Genomic DNA, 17,649 nt, shown 5'->3' with positions numbered 1-17,649 from the left:
CAATTTATTTCTTTCAACTATTATTGTTTTGGAAGGGTGGCAGTTAAGAAAGTGGATAAGAAGAAAAAGTTATTTCTCAGCAGGTTTTTCTTGGTGCTTTTAGATTTTGTCAGCATTTTCTATAAGCAAGCATTGTGGAGTAGCCACTGGTTGTACAAACTCCTCACATCAAGCACCATTACTCATTTTGAATATTGGCTGATGTTTGAACACGTGTGGTGGTTCTGAAAACCAAGTAAAAGGGACTGTGGTCAGCTGTGACAAATAAGGGAAATGTGAGTTGAGAGGCTCAGTTTCTACCACCATCTCTGTGACTTATTTATGTGCTTGTTCCTTTGTTTTTGTTGGTTAAAAATGATTTACGGAAGGCCTACTGTTTGCTTTGCACAGTTCTAAGTAACGGGGGTATAACTGTGAACAACAGAGTGCTTGGCCTCAAGTCTTAGTTGCAAGAGGCACACACTGAACACATAACCCCATCAGCAGGCGGATTAGTCACAGAGCACTGTGGGCAAACAATTTCTCCAATTCTCATTGAAAGCTGGCCCAGAGACAACAAGCCTGGGTTTGAATCTTGCTGGTTCTACTTATTTAACTGTGTGACTTTGAGTATCGTTTGTAACATCTCTTCTTCCTCATTTGGGAAAGTAAATGTAATACCAATCAATTTTGGAGGGTTGCTAAAAAAAAATAATCATAGGTCATATGGAAATAACTAGCTTCAGATCTGACATATAAACCTCTGACATTCTTTGATTTTTCGTCCTTCTATCGTTTCAAAAGAATTCTTCCTTCCAGTTTCACTGCCATTATCTTGTTCCTAATTACCAAAATTCAAAAATGCTTTTCAGAATTTCATGTCATGATAGAAACTAAATTTCACAATTTGTCTATAAAATGCTTCTCATTCCTAACTCTCCCTACCTCAAATAAAAGCCCCTCTCACCTCACACCTACCATGATACAGATTTCAGATGTCCTGACTCAATGAGCTTCATTTCACCAGATTAATATTCCTTAAATTAAGCTGTCTTTGCTCAAAAATACTTTATTTTATTTAATTTTAGAGAGACACAGCAAGAGTGTGGGTGAGGGGCAGAGAGATAGAGAGAACCTTAATAAGCAGGCTCCACGCTCAGCACAAAGCCCAACACTGGGCTTGATCCCATGGCCCTGGGATTATGACCTGAGCTGAAATCACAAGTTGGATGCTCAACAGACTGAGCCACCCAGGAGCTCCTGCTCAAAAATATGTTAATAGCTCCTACTTTCCATTCATTCTATTTAATAATCAGTTTAATGTCCGAACTCTTCCATAATGTAGCTCAAGTCTTCCTAGATAAATTCTTATACCTTATCAGGCCAATTTCCTCACGTCTTCCCTCAATTATTTCTTCCAGTCTATAATGTTGCTTATTTTTTTGCTTGCTCATATGCATTTTATGCTTCAAGACTTGACTGAAGCCTCACTTTTCTATAAAGCTTTCTGTGATGGCTCCAATGGCCAGTAATTTGCTCTTCTTTTAATTATGATGATATGATTATTTTTAAAAGAGTTATTACTACTGTGCTAGTTATACAACTTAAACCCTGGGATACTGGACCAAGTCCTATCATATATAAAGTGGCTGGAAAGTGGACATTTAATTTTTGCAAAATTGTAATTCTAGGTAAGTATTTAGAGTTTGGACATGACCACTCAGTCATACATACAAGTCAGTTAAAACAGCAAAAACCCAGTATATTGAAAAAAAAGAGCAACTGACAATGCAGAAGATTAGGAAGTCAAGGACATAAAGCAGAGCTAACAGAATTCTTGGTAAATATTCTTTCTTATTTTAACATCAGCACTTGGAATAGTCCTAGATTAGGTTAGGCACTTTGCAGTTAGTGCCGGTGCTGAGAAGTAACCAGTTGGACCTTGAGCAGCACGAAGGCTATGGGACCAGGAGAGCGCAAGCAGGATAAAAAGAGAGAACAGACATTTTCCTGGACAAGGGCTGCACCTATATCCCGGAATTAGGGCTTTGGACTGTCAGTATACTTACATTATATTTACATTAGTATATTATTTGTAACATTATACTGAGTATTAACAACATACACACAGATAATATTATCTAAACTCATGGAAAAATCATTCTCAGTCAGGACTAGGCCTTGTCAGGTCCTCTTCTGACTGGCAGCAATAAAATGTATACATGTTAGATAAATATTTAGTAAAGTTTATATAGCCTTTGTGGGATTATATACAGTATGGCATTCATTTTCACCTTACTTTGTTTTCTAATTAAACTGAATGCTACAACCACTGTTTAGAAGCAGGTGCCCACCCAAGAGGATGTACAAGGCAAGCAGCACCTCTTCTGATGGCTGATTAATACTTTTCCCAACTACAAAACATACAAATATGAAAATACATAAATATTTTTATATACATACATACCCTACCCCGAACATTCTTAACTCCCACTTAGAGCATGCAGGAATACTAGTATAAGAGAGAATTATACTATCATGGCTTTAGCTTGAATTATTTTAGTTTAAAAGGAAACCGTGCCACAAATTTTGTATATATATTTTTAGTAATAAATTAGCCATTATATCAATATCAACCACTCCCCATAAAGTATGTCCTGATCCCTAGCTCGGAACTATTTTACTGAATGATACCAGAAAACATCAAGACTTGGCATTATTGCATCACATTATAAATATAAATATATATTTAATATAAAATCTATTTAATATATAAAAAAGTTTTATAAAATATTATTTTATATTTAATATAAAATATATTTAAATATATAGAAATATATTTAAATATGAATATAATCAGTGTTATTAACCTTGTTCTATGAACAAATTATTCCCATAAGACTTCACCTGTCCTTCAATAGTCATCCAAATATATGATAAATATAATAACCAGTCAATAAATTAACAGGCTTTCACTATTGTCTTTATGTAACTTAACAGCTTATAGTTACTCCTTAGTTATTTAGTTCACATGTTCACACATTGTCACTAAAGTACAGAGTTGTGCACAAACCAGTAATTTTTCCATTTCACATCTGGAAACTTAACATGAACTATTGTCTATGAAACCATAAAAACAGTTCCTTAGAACAAGCCCAATTTCAACCAAATATTTATATTGTAACCAGGGACTATCTGTGTCTTCAGTGTTCATAAGAATACCAGTTGGAATAACACAAAAAACAAACCAGACAATTTCCCTCTAGTGGCCCTGTTTCTTCTTGAAAGGCTGCTGTAAGTTCAGTATGGAAGCTTCCTGCAGTTGTATATCTAGCAGCCATTTCCATACATTTTAGTGTTTACTCTTTGAAGATGTTTGATAATTGGGAATGCTGGTCATTTTTCACAACCAATGAAATTCACATCTTCATTTCACATTCAATTGTCAACCTATATGGACAATACCTAAGAAAGGGAAGTAGCTAAAACAGGCCCAAAAGCTTGTGTAGCTTGGTAAACGTGTTGTTTAAACATGGATGGTGGTTTGATGAGTGCAAAAAGTAACTAAAAAGATACTCTTGAAGGGTTAATTTGTGAAGACCATCATTTACAAATGGAAAGAGAATTATTTGATGTTCTATCTTAACACCACAGTGTTTATATATGAAGTGTCTTTAGGAAATAAAAGTGTTTCCTCCTCAAAATACAAAAAAAAATCATTTAAAAATGACCAGCACTTCAAATAACTTTTACAAATGAAGATGATTTATATCAAACCATTTAATTCTCATATCCCTCCAGGTCATTATATATTATCAACCAGAGCTAACTCTAGTTAGAAGCAAAGTAACAGGACAGGGGACATGGTAACTTTCATGAAGAAATATTTCATCTCCATACTACTATATTTCCCCCATCAAAATATCAGACACCTAAAATTTGACCATGACTTTTTTTTAGGGATGGAATAATATTTCTTCTAAAAAGCTTTAAAATACAATAGAATAAGACAGAAAAATTAATGTGGCTGAGTAGCTTACTGATACTAGTTTATGTTTTCTCTCCCTAAATTGTCCTCCAAGTCCCCCTTTCTATAAATTCCAGGCCTTTAGTGACCTCTTTTCCTAAACATCCCAAAGCAGAAGTTGCGTGAATACACTTGGAATATTTTGTATAAGGCCTAAGCTCATTGAAAAATTATGTCAAATGACACTGAGGGAAGCTAGCAGTGACAGGGAGTGCCCCACAATGATCAGGGGCAGCATATGGAGTGCATGGCAAGAACTCCACAGGGAAGGATGATCTGTGGTTTGCCTAGGCAAGGCTGGATCCCAGAACAAAAACTCCCAAACTGAGCAAACTTCCCTGAAACCAAATCCCAAGTTCTACTGCTGAGCCATCAGACTTCAAGTTAAAGGTATCAACTTAGGCCAACTCGAACAGGGCAGTCTCTTTCCCAGCTTTTTTGAACAGCATTGAGCCTCTCAGATTTACATGAACCTTTGGAAGGGGAAGAGGCCACAGGAACTAGCTGAAATTAAATGGCTGACCAAGTGGGATGAAAGACTGTAATGGACTGAATTTCATTCAAGTAAGATAAAGAAGTGGATTGTCCACATACAGCTGAGTCTCTAGACTGAAAGTCATATATATTATAGGAATAATAAGCACAAATAAGCAGTTTGCAAATACCAAAAAATAATGGCTAAAATCCCTATAAAAACATGGTCAACTTACTCAATATTCAATTTACCTAAAAATACAAATTAATCCACTGAGATGTCATTATTCATCTATCAGTGAAGTTTCCACAAAATAACAGAATTAAATACTGCTGTGGATTCATAAAAAACAGGTACTCATTTAACACATAGAAAAAAATAATAAAAATGCGGTAATACCTTCCTTGGGAGCAATTTGATATGTATCAAAAGCTTTTAAATCATAGATATACTTTGGCCAAACAATTCTTTTTTTTTTTTTAATGTTTATTTATTTTGAGAGAGAGAGCAAGAGAGGGGATGAATGCACATGAGCTGGGGAGGGCAGAGAGAAAGAAAGGGAGGGAGAGAATCCCAGTCAGGCTCCATGCTGTTAGCCCAGCACCCAAGGTGGGACTTGATCCCACAAACTGAGAAGGTCATGATGTGAACTGAAATCAAGAGTCAGACACTCAACAGACTGAGCCACCCGGCACCTTTGGCCAGACAATTCTATTTCTAGGCATTGGTTCTAAGAAATATAAATGCCAAGAAGCAGCTATTCATTTTCATTGCAGTACAGTTTATACAAACTCAATGTCCATCAGCATGGACTTGGTTAAGCAAAGGTCAATGAAATACTATGTAACTACTAAAATAATTTTGCAAAAACTTATGTAAACTATAATAGATCTCCATGACCCATTGCTAAATGAAATAAGTAGGTTGGAAATTGTACTTTATGTCTTAATTACATTTTTTTAAAAGTAGTCTTCATGCCCAGTGCAGAGCCCAATGAGGGGCTTGAACTCACGACCCTGAGATCATGACTTGAGCTGAGATCAAGAGTTGGATGCTTAACTGACTAAGCTACCCAGGCACCCCATCCCTTGGTATTTCAAGACTGAGGGGGAGAGAAGTACATATCTAGAGCAGAATGTTAAAAGGTAGTGCTGTGTTCCTGTCCAACTCAATTGTCTTGAGAACACAGTAGAAATAAGCCTACTAAAAAAGGGTAAGAGATTCAGAGATGTGACATATCACTTCATAGAACTGCCATGAAACAGGTTCTGTTCCAGGTCTTGGTAATCAAGACAAAGTTTCTGCCCTCCTGCAGTTCATATTCTAGTGATGGAATGGATAGTTTTACACATCCGGAGGTGACACTGTCAATTACTCTTAAGTACTTTGGTGAAAATTAATACATACTAAGGGAAGAGAACAATATACAAATGGGAGAAGGGTAGAATGATATTTGATAAATTGTTCCAGAAAGACCTTTGTGACATTTGAGAGGTGACCTAAGTAAAGGAGTAAGCGAACCATGCAAAGATTTAGGATGTTTAGAGTTAGGACTTAAAAAGAAAACCAATATGGCAGTAATGGGGTAATTTCCACCAAGAATCACAGGAAATGAGTGTGAGAGGCACAAAGGACCAGATTGTGTAGGGCCTAGGAGTCGTTTGGAATTAATTTTTCTTTTTTGGTAGTGAAAATCACGGCTTCAATACTGGATACCACATGTTGCTTTGATTCATATCATTTCCTTGGTGTTAATCAGCAGAGTCGATCAGACTCTGAGAACTTCAAAAAATATGGAACCTTTTACGAATTTGTGTGTAATCCTTACACAGAGTCCATGCTATTCCTTTCTGTATCAGTTCAATTTTAGTGTATGTGATACTAAAACAAGTGCCAGAATTTCTTTTGATTAGGAAGGAAAACCATGGACGAATTTACATAAAGATACAATGTGATCCAACTTACCTTTTTACAAAATCACTTTACATTTTGGGTGGAAAAGTGTAGGAGGCACAGAAGAGAAAACTGGGAGACTTCTTAGATGGTTAATACTCCGTGAAAAAGATTAGGGTCGGTTAAGAGTCAGACTTTGGCACAGGTCATGATCTCTCAGTTCACGAGTCTGAGCTCACTTTGGGCTGTCTGTGGTCAACACAGAATCCATTTCAGATCCCCTGTCTCCCTCACTCTCTGCCCCTCCCCCACTCGCATGTGAGCATGTGCTCTCTCTCTGTCAAAAATTAATAAACATTAAAAAAAAAAAAGACTAGGGTGAAAGTAGTGGAAGTGATAAGATGTGGTTAGCTCTGGAATCCGTAGAAGATAGATTGGGTATGGGTATAACCTAAAAACAGAAGTCAAAGATTATTCCACATGTGTGACTTCTGGCACCTAAGTGAATGCATGTTGACTTATTCACGTGGGAAAGGGTAGGTGTTGTTAGGAAAGTGAATGCACTGTGGAGTAATCAAGTTCTACTAGATTGAGGTGTTAGAGCAAGAGTACGGAGAACTAATTTAGGTAAGACTGGGCAGATAGGAGGCCGCAGACCAAGCATTGGCAAGGAGGGGAAAAAAAAAACAAACAGATATCTGGTACCCTGCATGATAAATAAAGGAAGAAAACCTGCAAGAATGCCAAGAAGGGAGGGAGGGAGGAAGGGAGGGAGGGAGGGAGGGAGGGAGGGAGGGAGGAAGGAAGGAAGGAAGGAAGGAAGGAAGGAAGGAAGGAAGGAGGAAGAAAAGAAAAAAGACAAAAATGAAAAATAACTTTTAGATTTCAATGCTTTCAACAAAAGAAAAAGTATATATTTTAAAATAACTTTAACTTGCTTTTCATAGATACTTAAAATAATTTTAAAAATTTAAACTATTTGTTGACAGCATTGACATTATGAGTAAAAAGTTAGATTTTAAGGTTCAAATACAAATAGCTAATTTCTGAAATATTATATAACTGAAGGTGTTTAGCTTACTCAGATTTCCTGTTACAAGTTTTCATTTCCTTTCTACATCTGTTCACTTGCATATTTTCCCTTCAAGCTTAAAGAGGTCATCCACACACACTGAAGTAACATTTCAGTGTGAGATAATTAATTTGATAGGATACAGCCACATCTTAAACTCCATCTGGGCAAATTCCTTAGTCTGTTACACTGCCTTGTTATACTAAGCTCAATGTCAAGTTAAAACCCACATATTACCATAATTTGTTCTCCATCTATAGTATTGGTTGATGAAAATAATATTCAGATATTTTATTAAAATGTCTGATGAAGTTGTGGTGAAGTAAAAATTTTGTTTGAATCAAATTTATAACTACATTACAGATAAATATATCCAAACAATTTACTTTATTTAAAAAAAATTTAATGTCTATTTATTTTTGAAGGAGAGAGTGACAGAGCATGAGCGGGGCAGAGCAGAGAGAGAGGGAGACACAGGATCCAAAGTGGGCTCCAGGCTCCAAGCTGTCAGCACAGAGCCCGACGTGGGGCTCGAACCCACGAACTGGCAGATCATGATCCGAGCCGAAGTTGGATGCGCAACAGACTGAGCCACCCATGCACTCCCAATTTACTTTAAAATGATGTGAACCATTTTAAATATTAAAACTGGCTATTTTTAGACTTTAGAGTAATGTGTGTAGGTTACCTTTAAATCACAAAAATAGAAAAAATGTGTTTAAAAATTTTTTTAGAAAGTATTTCTTTTTAAATTTTTTTGTAAATTTTTTTTATGGTTTATTTATTTTTGAGAGACAGAGAGAGACAGAGTGTGAGCGGGGCAGGGGCAGAGAGAGAGAGAAAGACACAGAATCTGAAGGGGCTCCAGGCTCTGAGCTGTCAGCACAGAGCCCGACGTGGGGCTGGAACTCACAAGCTGTGACATTTTGACCTAAGCCAAAGTCGGACGCTTAACCGACTGAGCCACCCAGGCTCCCCCCAATTTTTTTTTAATGTTTATTCATTTTTGAGAGAGACAGAGAGAGACAGCACAAGCAGGGGAGGGGCGAGAGAGAGAGAGAGAGGAAGACACAGAATCTGAAGCAGGTTCCAGGCTCTGAGCTGTCAGCACAGAGCCCAGTACAGGGCTTGAACCCTCAAACAATGGGAGCATGACCTGAGTTGAAGTCGGATGCTTAAGCGACTGAGTCACTCAGGCAGTTCCAAAAATATCTGTTTTCAATTAAAATAATGAACTTTTATCAATTCCTTAAATTTATTCATTGATTTTCTTAATTCAACAAATATGTATTGGGTACCTATCATGTACCTATCACTGTGTTAACAATTGTGATGAAAAAACATAATCTTTGCCCTTGTGAATCTTCCAAAACAACAGTTGTTATAAGCACGATGAAAAACAAGGGGTGTGGAGGGGCGCCTGGGTGGCGCAGTCGGTTAAGCATCCGACTTCAGCCAGGTCACGATCTCGCAGTCCGTGAGTTCGAGCCCCGCGTCGGGCTCTGGGCTGATGGCTCGGAGCCTGGAGCCTGTTTCTGATTCTGTGTCTCCCTCTCTCTCTGCCCCTCCCCCGTTCATGCTCTGTCTCTCTCTGTCCCAAAAATAAATAAAAACGTTGAAAAAAAAATAAAAAAAAAAAAAAAAGAGAAACAAGGGGTGTGGAATATCATTGAGAACAGGTGATTTGACCTAGCCAAATACTCAGAAAAGGTGTTCAAAGGAACACTGCTCCTTTATTGCTCTTTGCTCTAAAAATGTGAAAGAGGTATATGATTAACTAGCTGAAGGGGAGAAAAAGTAGAGACACAGCAGAGGTAAAATCTCTGAGGCAGGAATACAAAACCACTGTGCAGAGCCTGGATGAGGGAGACAAGGATAAAAGGCGGGTCATGTGAAAAGTAGAGTACACCTGACTGGATAGGTTCCAAGAAGCAATGTGTCATTATCTGTTTTGTAAATATCACTCTGAGGGCAGCATGATTACTGGGTTGGAATGGGAACAGAAGGTATGGAGGCAGATTAGTCCAGGCTTTTAAAAAAGAGTGATGGGGTTGCTAATGGAGATAAAGATTATTGGACTGACACGAGGGATATTTAGATAGTACAGACAAAATTACATGATGAATAGGAGAGAGAGGGCGATGGAGGGAGATGGAGGTAATAACAAGATGACCTCTAGGATCCTGATTGTGAAATCAAAACAAAAACAAAACAAAAAAACCAAAAAACAAAATAACAATAACTTGTAAATAATGGAAGAACATTAGGATAAGGAAATAAGATTAGTTTTGAATGCAGCTGGTTAATAAGGCTGAACCTAAAGGGCTGACTGAAGGTAAGGTAAAACAGTAATTCAAGAAAATAGAAATAGTCAATTATGTCAAATGCTGAAAAATCATCCACTGGATTTAGTGACACAGAGATTACTGGTAAACTCAGTAAGGTGTGTTTCTATGAAACAATAGGTCTTGAAGCCAGAAGGAATTGGGGGAAGTGTGAGGGGTGGGGGTAAGGAAGTGGATACCACAATTATAGACAACTCTGTCAATGTCTGGCTGTGAAGGAGAGGGGAAGGGACAATGTCAGCAGAAGGGGAGGAGACACGCTGAGTGGTCTGAAAAAGAGCATAGAAATCAAAACATAAGTTACAATGAGGTGTAAAAATTAAGGCCTAAGTTTTTTCCCTTGGTTTCCAAGTGAAAATTAGAAGGGAAAATAACCCCAATTAATTTTTAGATGTCTTAGATAACTTTCCCATTATGGTCTTGGTCAAATTAAATCTGTCCAGAATTCTTTAAACTGAGTCTTTTCCTTCAGATGCTCTAACAATGATCGATTCCTACTTTTGTTGTGATACTCAACTTAAATATTCTAATTATCATCTCTTCTACTTGTAAACGACTTTAGGAGAATCGTTTGATCAACATTTAGCAAAGGGCCAGATACATAGTAGGTGGTCATAAATGCGTAAAAGTGTTAAATGTCTTGGATAAGCAAACAATAAAAACATTTTCTTTTGAGAGTGAGAGAAAGAGAGAGAGAGAGAAGGGCAGAGAGAGAAAGAGAATTCTGATGTGAGGCTTGGGCTCACCCGATGCAGAACTCCTGAACTGTGAGACCATGACCTGAGCCAAAGTTGGATGCTTAACCAACTGATCCACCCAGGTGCCCCTAAAAACCCATTTCTCAAATGCATACTCTCATTGAGATTGTTGCTTTAGTCACGCAAAGGCGCAGACTCCAGGGGGTAAATCTGATCATATGGTGAGGCACGAGTGATACCCAAAACGTCACCCCTACTGTCATTATTGTCAACACCTCCATTATACCAGAGGGGGTAAATCACAATTTTTATTAGCATTCTGTGGTCCATAAGATGGCACCAAAAGTTCATAAAAAAATGGTTTCCAGCAGGAAACTACTAGGATGGATAAAGTGGTCAATGTGATTTGATCTCCATTTAGGGAATTTGTGCAACTGGAAAGCCCCTGAATGTTAGCTATTCTCAACCAGTCCAACCAGTCAGCTGCGCTCTTTGTGCAGTGAGCGCTTCTTGTTTGTCATGACCAGTTTCATGAGTTGGCCGGATCACTCCATCCCAAACTATTGAGCAACAGCATGAGAAGCGGCTCTGCGGATGGTCTCCCCCCATCCCCCCCAGCAGGCCTTGGCTCACACAGCTGAGTAGACACACTTGCTGCAGAAGCTTAAATCCCATGGGGATGGTTAGGAACGCTGCGCTGTGAGAGTGGAAAGGCAGGAGCCTCAACAACAGCTGCTTTGCAGCTGGGTCACAAAGGAGAGCAAGAAATCCCTCGACACCATAAAAGGTAGCGGATGATGGGAAGGCAATCTCTGTGCCTCCATTTGTCACTGGCAGGGTGCCACTGGCTCTCAAATCCACATGCTCTCACAAGAGGATAAAGCCAGATGTAAATAACTCCCTAATTTTATACTTTTTTTTTTGTATAAAGCTTCAGCAGTAAAAGATATACAGAGTTATTTAATTTATTTAGAGGCAAAATTCTTGGATGATTTAAGTGGGGTGCTGACCAAAACAGGTTCATTTCCCTCTGTTGTCAGTCAATCAAAGCACCTGGGTTAACAGAGCTCTATTGGTTACAGTTCCCCACTTAAAAAATGAAATTTGATGCAGGAATGTAATCATTGGTTAAAAATTCAGATTAAAGGACAGCTAAAAAAATTTTTCTTTTTAGTTTATTTATTCATTTTGAGAGAGAGCACAGGGAAGGGGCAGAGAGAGGAAGGGAGGGAAGGAGGGTGGGAGGGGGAGGGAAAGGGGGAGGGGGAGGGGGAGGGGGACAGGAAGAAGAAGAGAGAGAGGGAGAGAGAGAAGCCCAAGCAGGATCTGTGCTGTCATGAACCGTGAGATCATGACCTGAGCCAAAACCAAGAGCTGGACGCTTAACCGACTGAGCTGCCCAGGTGCCCCAAGAACCACCAAATTCTTAATTCAAGCCATCCTCTTTTGTTTCCACCACTTTTCAATCTATGACAGGGAAGAGGTATTATAGACCGTTCTCCCCCAGAGCCAGTGAGCTGACACTGAGATTGTTGATAGCAGCTGAGACCTTAAATCAACTGTAGTTTATTTTACGCACTAAATCAATGAAAATCAATGGAGTTGGGATAAACGATCCATTTATCTTCATCTGAGAGTACTTTCAAGGTAAAGATGCCTCTCAAAGGTAGAATATACTAGAAAGATTCCTACACCATCCAGGCCACATGTATATTGGAAGTGTATGCTGTATGAGTAAAGAACTCTGGTTTGCCTGAAACTACCCTGTCTATGCCCACTGTTCCAGAATAAAAATAAAAGCACCCCCCTTCCTGGTTTGGAGAAATATTCTGCAGTTAAACTCATTCTTGGTTACCTCTCACAAGTGTTCACCTAAATTAGAAGAGTCAAACTATGGCTTTTCTAGCACTGCCATGACCCACCAGATGAAACTTCCAGGCTCCATTAGCAGCATCAGTGAGGTCTCACTGTGACCTCAGCTTTCCATCCCTCAACGCACTCCTAACAAAGAGGGCATTAATAAAGATATCCTTCCACAGCACAAGACCATGGGCTATTTGTCAAGCATAATTAAGTTTCCATTCATCTCTGCTTCCCAAAACACATTTTTCAAGTAGTCAGTTGTCTCAGCACATAACAATTCTACTCTTAGAGGTTATACAATAAGAACAGAAACATTACAGAGCGGCTCACTATGTGCCAGGCACCATGCCAAGCACTTTCTGTGTATTGCCAAACTACATCTGAGATACTATTATTATCTGTTTTATAAAATAGGAAACTGAGGCACAGAGAGGTTAAGTACCTTGCCCAAGGTGCAAATGCTACATTTGTCAGGGCTGGGGTTCAAACAGAGACCATCTGGCTGCAAAGTTTGTGTCATTATATTATAATCTCGGTCCTGAAGTTTACTACCAAGAATCATGATGCTGCTTAAAGATGAGCTCTACAGAGTAGCCGTCCACCCATCCATCCCTTCCTCATCACGTATTTACAGAGTGCCTACCATATCCCTGGCATTGTGCCAGGCACTGGAAATGTGAAGATAAATGATCACTCCTGCTTTTAGAAACTGAGTAATACCGTGGTGACTCTGGAAGCAGGTCCTCATCAATTGCAAGATAATACTTAAAAGGGCTCTTGTTAGACATATGCTCGGTACATAAGGAGAAAACAGAAACCAAGACATCTATTCTGCCCGCGTGAGTCAGGGGAGGTCTCAGAAAGGAGGTGGCATACTTCAGCTGGCTCACAGATGGAGGGAAGGCTGGCCAGGCACCAAGACAACTATCTGCTCAGTCCAAGTGTTGGTGGCTTAAAAGTTCTCTTTACAAGATCCAAATTAAGAAAATTATTTAGCAAGTCAGCCTAATGGAGAATTTTCTCCTTACTCTACCATCAAAGGACCTGCAACTACAAAGGTTAAGTTGATATCAACCAACTCAGAACACATCTGTATGGTAAAATAAGGTTATTCAACAACAAAACTTAGCAAATATCTACTTTCTGGCAGCCTAATGATTCTTGAGCCAACTCCTGAGTAATAATTTTCTGTGACTTACAAAAAATGACATCACGAAAACAGCATCATTTAGTAAGCAACACTCATTCACTTGAACTTCTAGAGTGTGAAGTAGCCAGAGGTAGTACATATAAGATTACAGGAATCTTTAAACTAGGTGGAAAGGGGAAAATACACGTGCGCGCGCACACACACACACACACACACGCAGCAAATGGTCAGAGGCTGGCACATTACCAGCAGAACGAGTTTGTATGTATAAATGCGCATGACAAGCATATCGCCGAACTGGCTCGTTCCCAAGTCCTAGCAGTCCAGTGTGCTGACACATACACACATGGGTTTTGGCATTATTACAAAATAAAATTCTCTTTCTCTCTTACAGTCAGAGAAAATGTGTAAAATCACAAGAAAATATAGGCCACTAATAGGAAAACTTGACTACAGAGGTGACATGGAGATGGAGAACAGAACGTATGAATTTCTTTGCCTCCAGATAGACAATTTAATAGTAGTTCGGCTCGAGGCTCAATTATCACTGTCAACATCTCAGACCCTCTTGACTTGGGTAGGAAAAATGTGTGATGAAGGCCGCACAGAGCTCATTAACCATCAACCTCCTGAATTGTCTTCATCAAGTTCTGAAGGTTAACATTTGAGTTGGCAAGTTTATCTGCGAGACCCAAGAGGGACTGATTTGACACACCCCATCCTAAGGGCATTTTTGACAAAGCAACGCAAAGGTAAACACGAGGGCAGTGTATTCAGCTTGACACCATTCCTTGTACAACTGCCACACACACAGAGGTGGCTTTGGAAGAAATACACTGACCTGCTCAAATATTCAAAATGGAATACATGTGCACTTTGGGGGTATGGGTGCCTTGTCACGAAAACACAAACATGGTACTTTGAAGAGTTGGGGAAAAATATAAGCTATTTTTATTTTAAAATAAGCATAGATGTGTTATATAATGGTGCCTGGCTGGCTCAGTTGGTAGAGCATGTGACTCCTGATCTTGGGGTGATGAGTTCAAGCCCCACACTGGGCATGGAGCTTACTTAAAAAGAGAGAGAGAGTGGGGCGCCTGGGTGGCTCAGTCGGTTGAGCGGCCGACTTCGGCTCAGGTCATGATCTCGCAGTCCGTGAGTTCGAGCCCCGCGTCGGGCTCTGTGCTGACAGCTCGGAGCCTGCAGCCTGTTTCGGATTCCGTGTCTCCCTCTCTCTGACCCTCCCCCGTTCATGCTCTGTCTCTCTCTGTCTCAAAAATAAATAAACGTTAAAAAAAAAAAAAAGAGAGAGAGAGAGAGAGAGAGAGAGAGAGAGAGAGAGAGAGAGAGAAGCTCTGGCATAGAAAGAAGGATGCAGGCTTGGTAATCACATAGATCTGAGTGTGAACACCTCAAGAGTAATCCCTGAGTAGCTGGGCTACTTGGACAAGTTGTTTAAAGTGTCCAGAAATTCAGTACCTCGCAGGATTAACAATGATACCTCCTGATAAGGTCTATAACTGAGACAGATCACGCAAAGCTCTTACAACAGCGCATGGTACATAGTAAGTGATCAACACATGTTAGCTATTATGATGTTTGTGTAATAGAAACAGCAGTAGCTACTGTTCAATATCTTAAAAGGATTAAGTGAACTGAAATCTATTTTAAAAAGCATAGCACAGCAACACATCATAAGCACACAAAGAAAAACTTGGTTCTCTTCTTAACTAGAACTTTTTTTGGTTCAAAGGTAAGTCATGGAAGTAGATGATTCTTTTCCAAGTATTTTAAATAGTATTCTGGTAACACACCCACATGAAGAACTCTATGATTCAAAATACTGTTATCAACCAAATTGTTCCTTGTTCTGAAATGTCTTAGAATGTCATAGGCAAAATTTACCTTTTGAGTTCAGAGAATTTGAAGAAAAGACAAAACAGGGAGAATACGAAAGCTCAAAACTGAAGTAAAAATAACTTATGACCACTTTTGATAAAACTGGGAAACCCATATAAATACTGGTGACAGTTTAAGACTACATTTCTCCTCATCCAGAAATAAGTATTTTCCAGAAGGTCCACTTTCTCTTTGAAATCCTGGCATGACTTGACAAGCTCAGGTTGGTATTTGGCATGGTTCAATCTGCTACCAATGTTAGAATAATAATAAGATAGTAGGAGAATTATAATTGAATCTTATGATTTCAATATTCAGATACCTGGTATCTGATGGAAGCAAAATTTTAGTTGATCAAAATACAATTCTATTCATACCTGTCCTATTATTTCACACTACTTTTTCAAAGTAAATGGCTATAGATTTCCATGTTAGTATTTTATTTTTTTTTATGTTTCTTTATTTTTGAGACAGAGCATGAGCAGGGGAGAAGCAGAGAGAGGGAGACACAGAATCCAAAGCAGGCTCCAGGCTCTGAGCTGTCAGCACAGAACCCGACATGGGGCTCGAACCCATGAACTGTGAGATCATGATCTGAGCCCAAGTCAGATGCTCAACTGACTGAGCCACCCAGGCACCCCAATATTTCTTTGTTTTTAAAAACAAGCAATGAGGGGAACCTGGGTGGCTCAGTCGGTTGAACGTCCAACTTTGGCTCAGGTCATGATTTTGTGGTTTGTGAGTTCAAGTCCTGCATTGGGCTCTGTGCTGACAGCTTGGAGCCTGGAGCCTGCTTCAGATTCTGTGTCTCCCTCTCATTCTGCCACTCCCCTGTTCATTCTCTCTCTCTCTCTCTCTCTCTCTCTCTCTCTCTCTCTCTCTCCCTCTCTCTCTCTCTCTCTCAAAAATAAATAAACACTAAAAAAAAATTTTAAACAAGCAATGAAATAAGACGTCCTGGATAGGCAATGGATAGGAAAGTAATAGGAAGTACAGAAAATACCCATAGAAGACATTATTTCAGCAGATAGCTTTGGTCCTGAAGGATAAGCAAGGAACAGAGTAGAAAAGGTAGTTCGGGTTGTTGTTAGACTAACGAGATTAATGATCAAACGAAGTTAGAGGAGCAGGAAAACTATAAACTATGTGCCTATACAAGGGGCACTTACAATAAATCACATTATCTTTAATGTTTTATATGACAGGACATATTTTTTTTTCAGGGATAGTGACTATTTTCGATGTTGGTGGCTTATAAGAATAGTACAAATCCATTCATTTTACAGATATTTGGATACCTACAATAACATTTTTAAAAATTCCTCATGAGGCACCTGGGTGGCTTAGCTGGTTGAACTTCTAAGTTCAGGTCAGGTCACGATCTATTGCATGGTTCATGAGTTCAAGTCCTACATTGGGCTTTGCGCTGACAGTGTGGAGCCTGCTTCAGATTCTCTGTCAGCTTCTCTCTTTGCCCCTCGCCTGCTCACTTTCTCTCTCTCTCTCTCCTCTCTCTCTCTCTCTCTCTCTCTCTCAAAAATAAGCAAACATTAAAAAAAAAAAATTTAAGCCCTTAGAGTTCTAAATAAAGATTAACTTTTAAAAGTTTTTAAATGTTTAATTATTTTATAGAGAGAGCACGTGTGCACATGAGAAGATGAGGGGCAGAGAGAGAGGGAGGGGGAGGTTTTACAACGCAAACAGCAGAGAGCCTGACACTCGAACTCTCAAACCATGAGATCATGACCTGAGCCAAAGTTGGATACTCACCTAGGAGCCGCCTAAATAAAGATTTCTCAAATGTCTTTTAATACAGTAGTTATTTTAATATTTGTTCCAAATTGAGTGAGATTATGTTAATTGGAAGTTATCACTTTCTAAGATCACAAATGAACTTTATGAGGCGCCTGGGTGGCTCAGTCGGTTAAGCCTCGGACTTCGGCGCAGGTCATGATCTCCCAGTTTGTGAGTTCGAGCCTCATGTCAGGCTCTGTGCTGACAGCTCAGAGCCTGGAGCCTGCTTCGGATTCTGTGTCCCCCCCCCTCACTCTGCCCCTCCTCAGCACTTGTTCTGTCTCTCTGTCTCTCTCAGTAATAAACATTAAAAAAAAATTTTTTTTTAAATAAATGAACAAACTGAGGGTTATTGGAGGGGTTGTAGGAGGGGGGATGGGCTAAATGGGTAAGGAACACTAAGGGATCTACCCCTGAAATCACTGTTGCACTACATACTAATTTGGATGTATAT

At 39.3% G+C, this 17,649-nt stretch overlaps 1 protein-coding gene and 1 non-coding gene across 3 annotated transcripts in view; both read right to left on the bottom strand.

The window, feature by feature from the left end:
• TMTC2 (transmembrane O-mannosyltransferase targeting cadherins 2) overlaps positions 1-17,649 on the bottom strand; it is a 404,748-nt gene that overhangs the window by 96,027 nt on the left and 291,072 nt on the right. The gene's annotated exons all lie outside the window — the stretch shown is intronic.
• On the bottom strand, positions 6,269-6,371 carry LOC111561534. Its single transcript, XR_002744184.1, has one exon. It is a non-coding gene; the product is annotated as a U6 spliceosomal RNA (small nuclear RNA).

This window comes from Felis catus, chromosome B4 (genome assembly GCF_018350175.1).
Source record: "Felis catus isolate Fca126 chromosome B4, F.catus_Fca126_mat1.0, whole genome shotgun sequence".
Classification (NCBI taxonomy): Eukaryota; Metazoa; Chordata; class Mammalia; order Carnivora; family Felidae; genus Felis; species Felis catus.
This window is presented reverse-complemented; position numbering and strand designations above follow the sequence as displayed.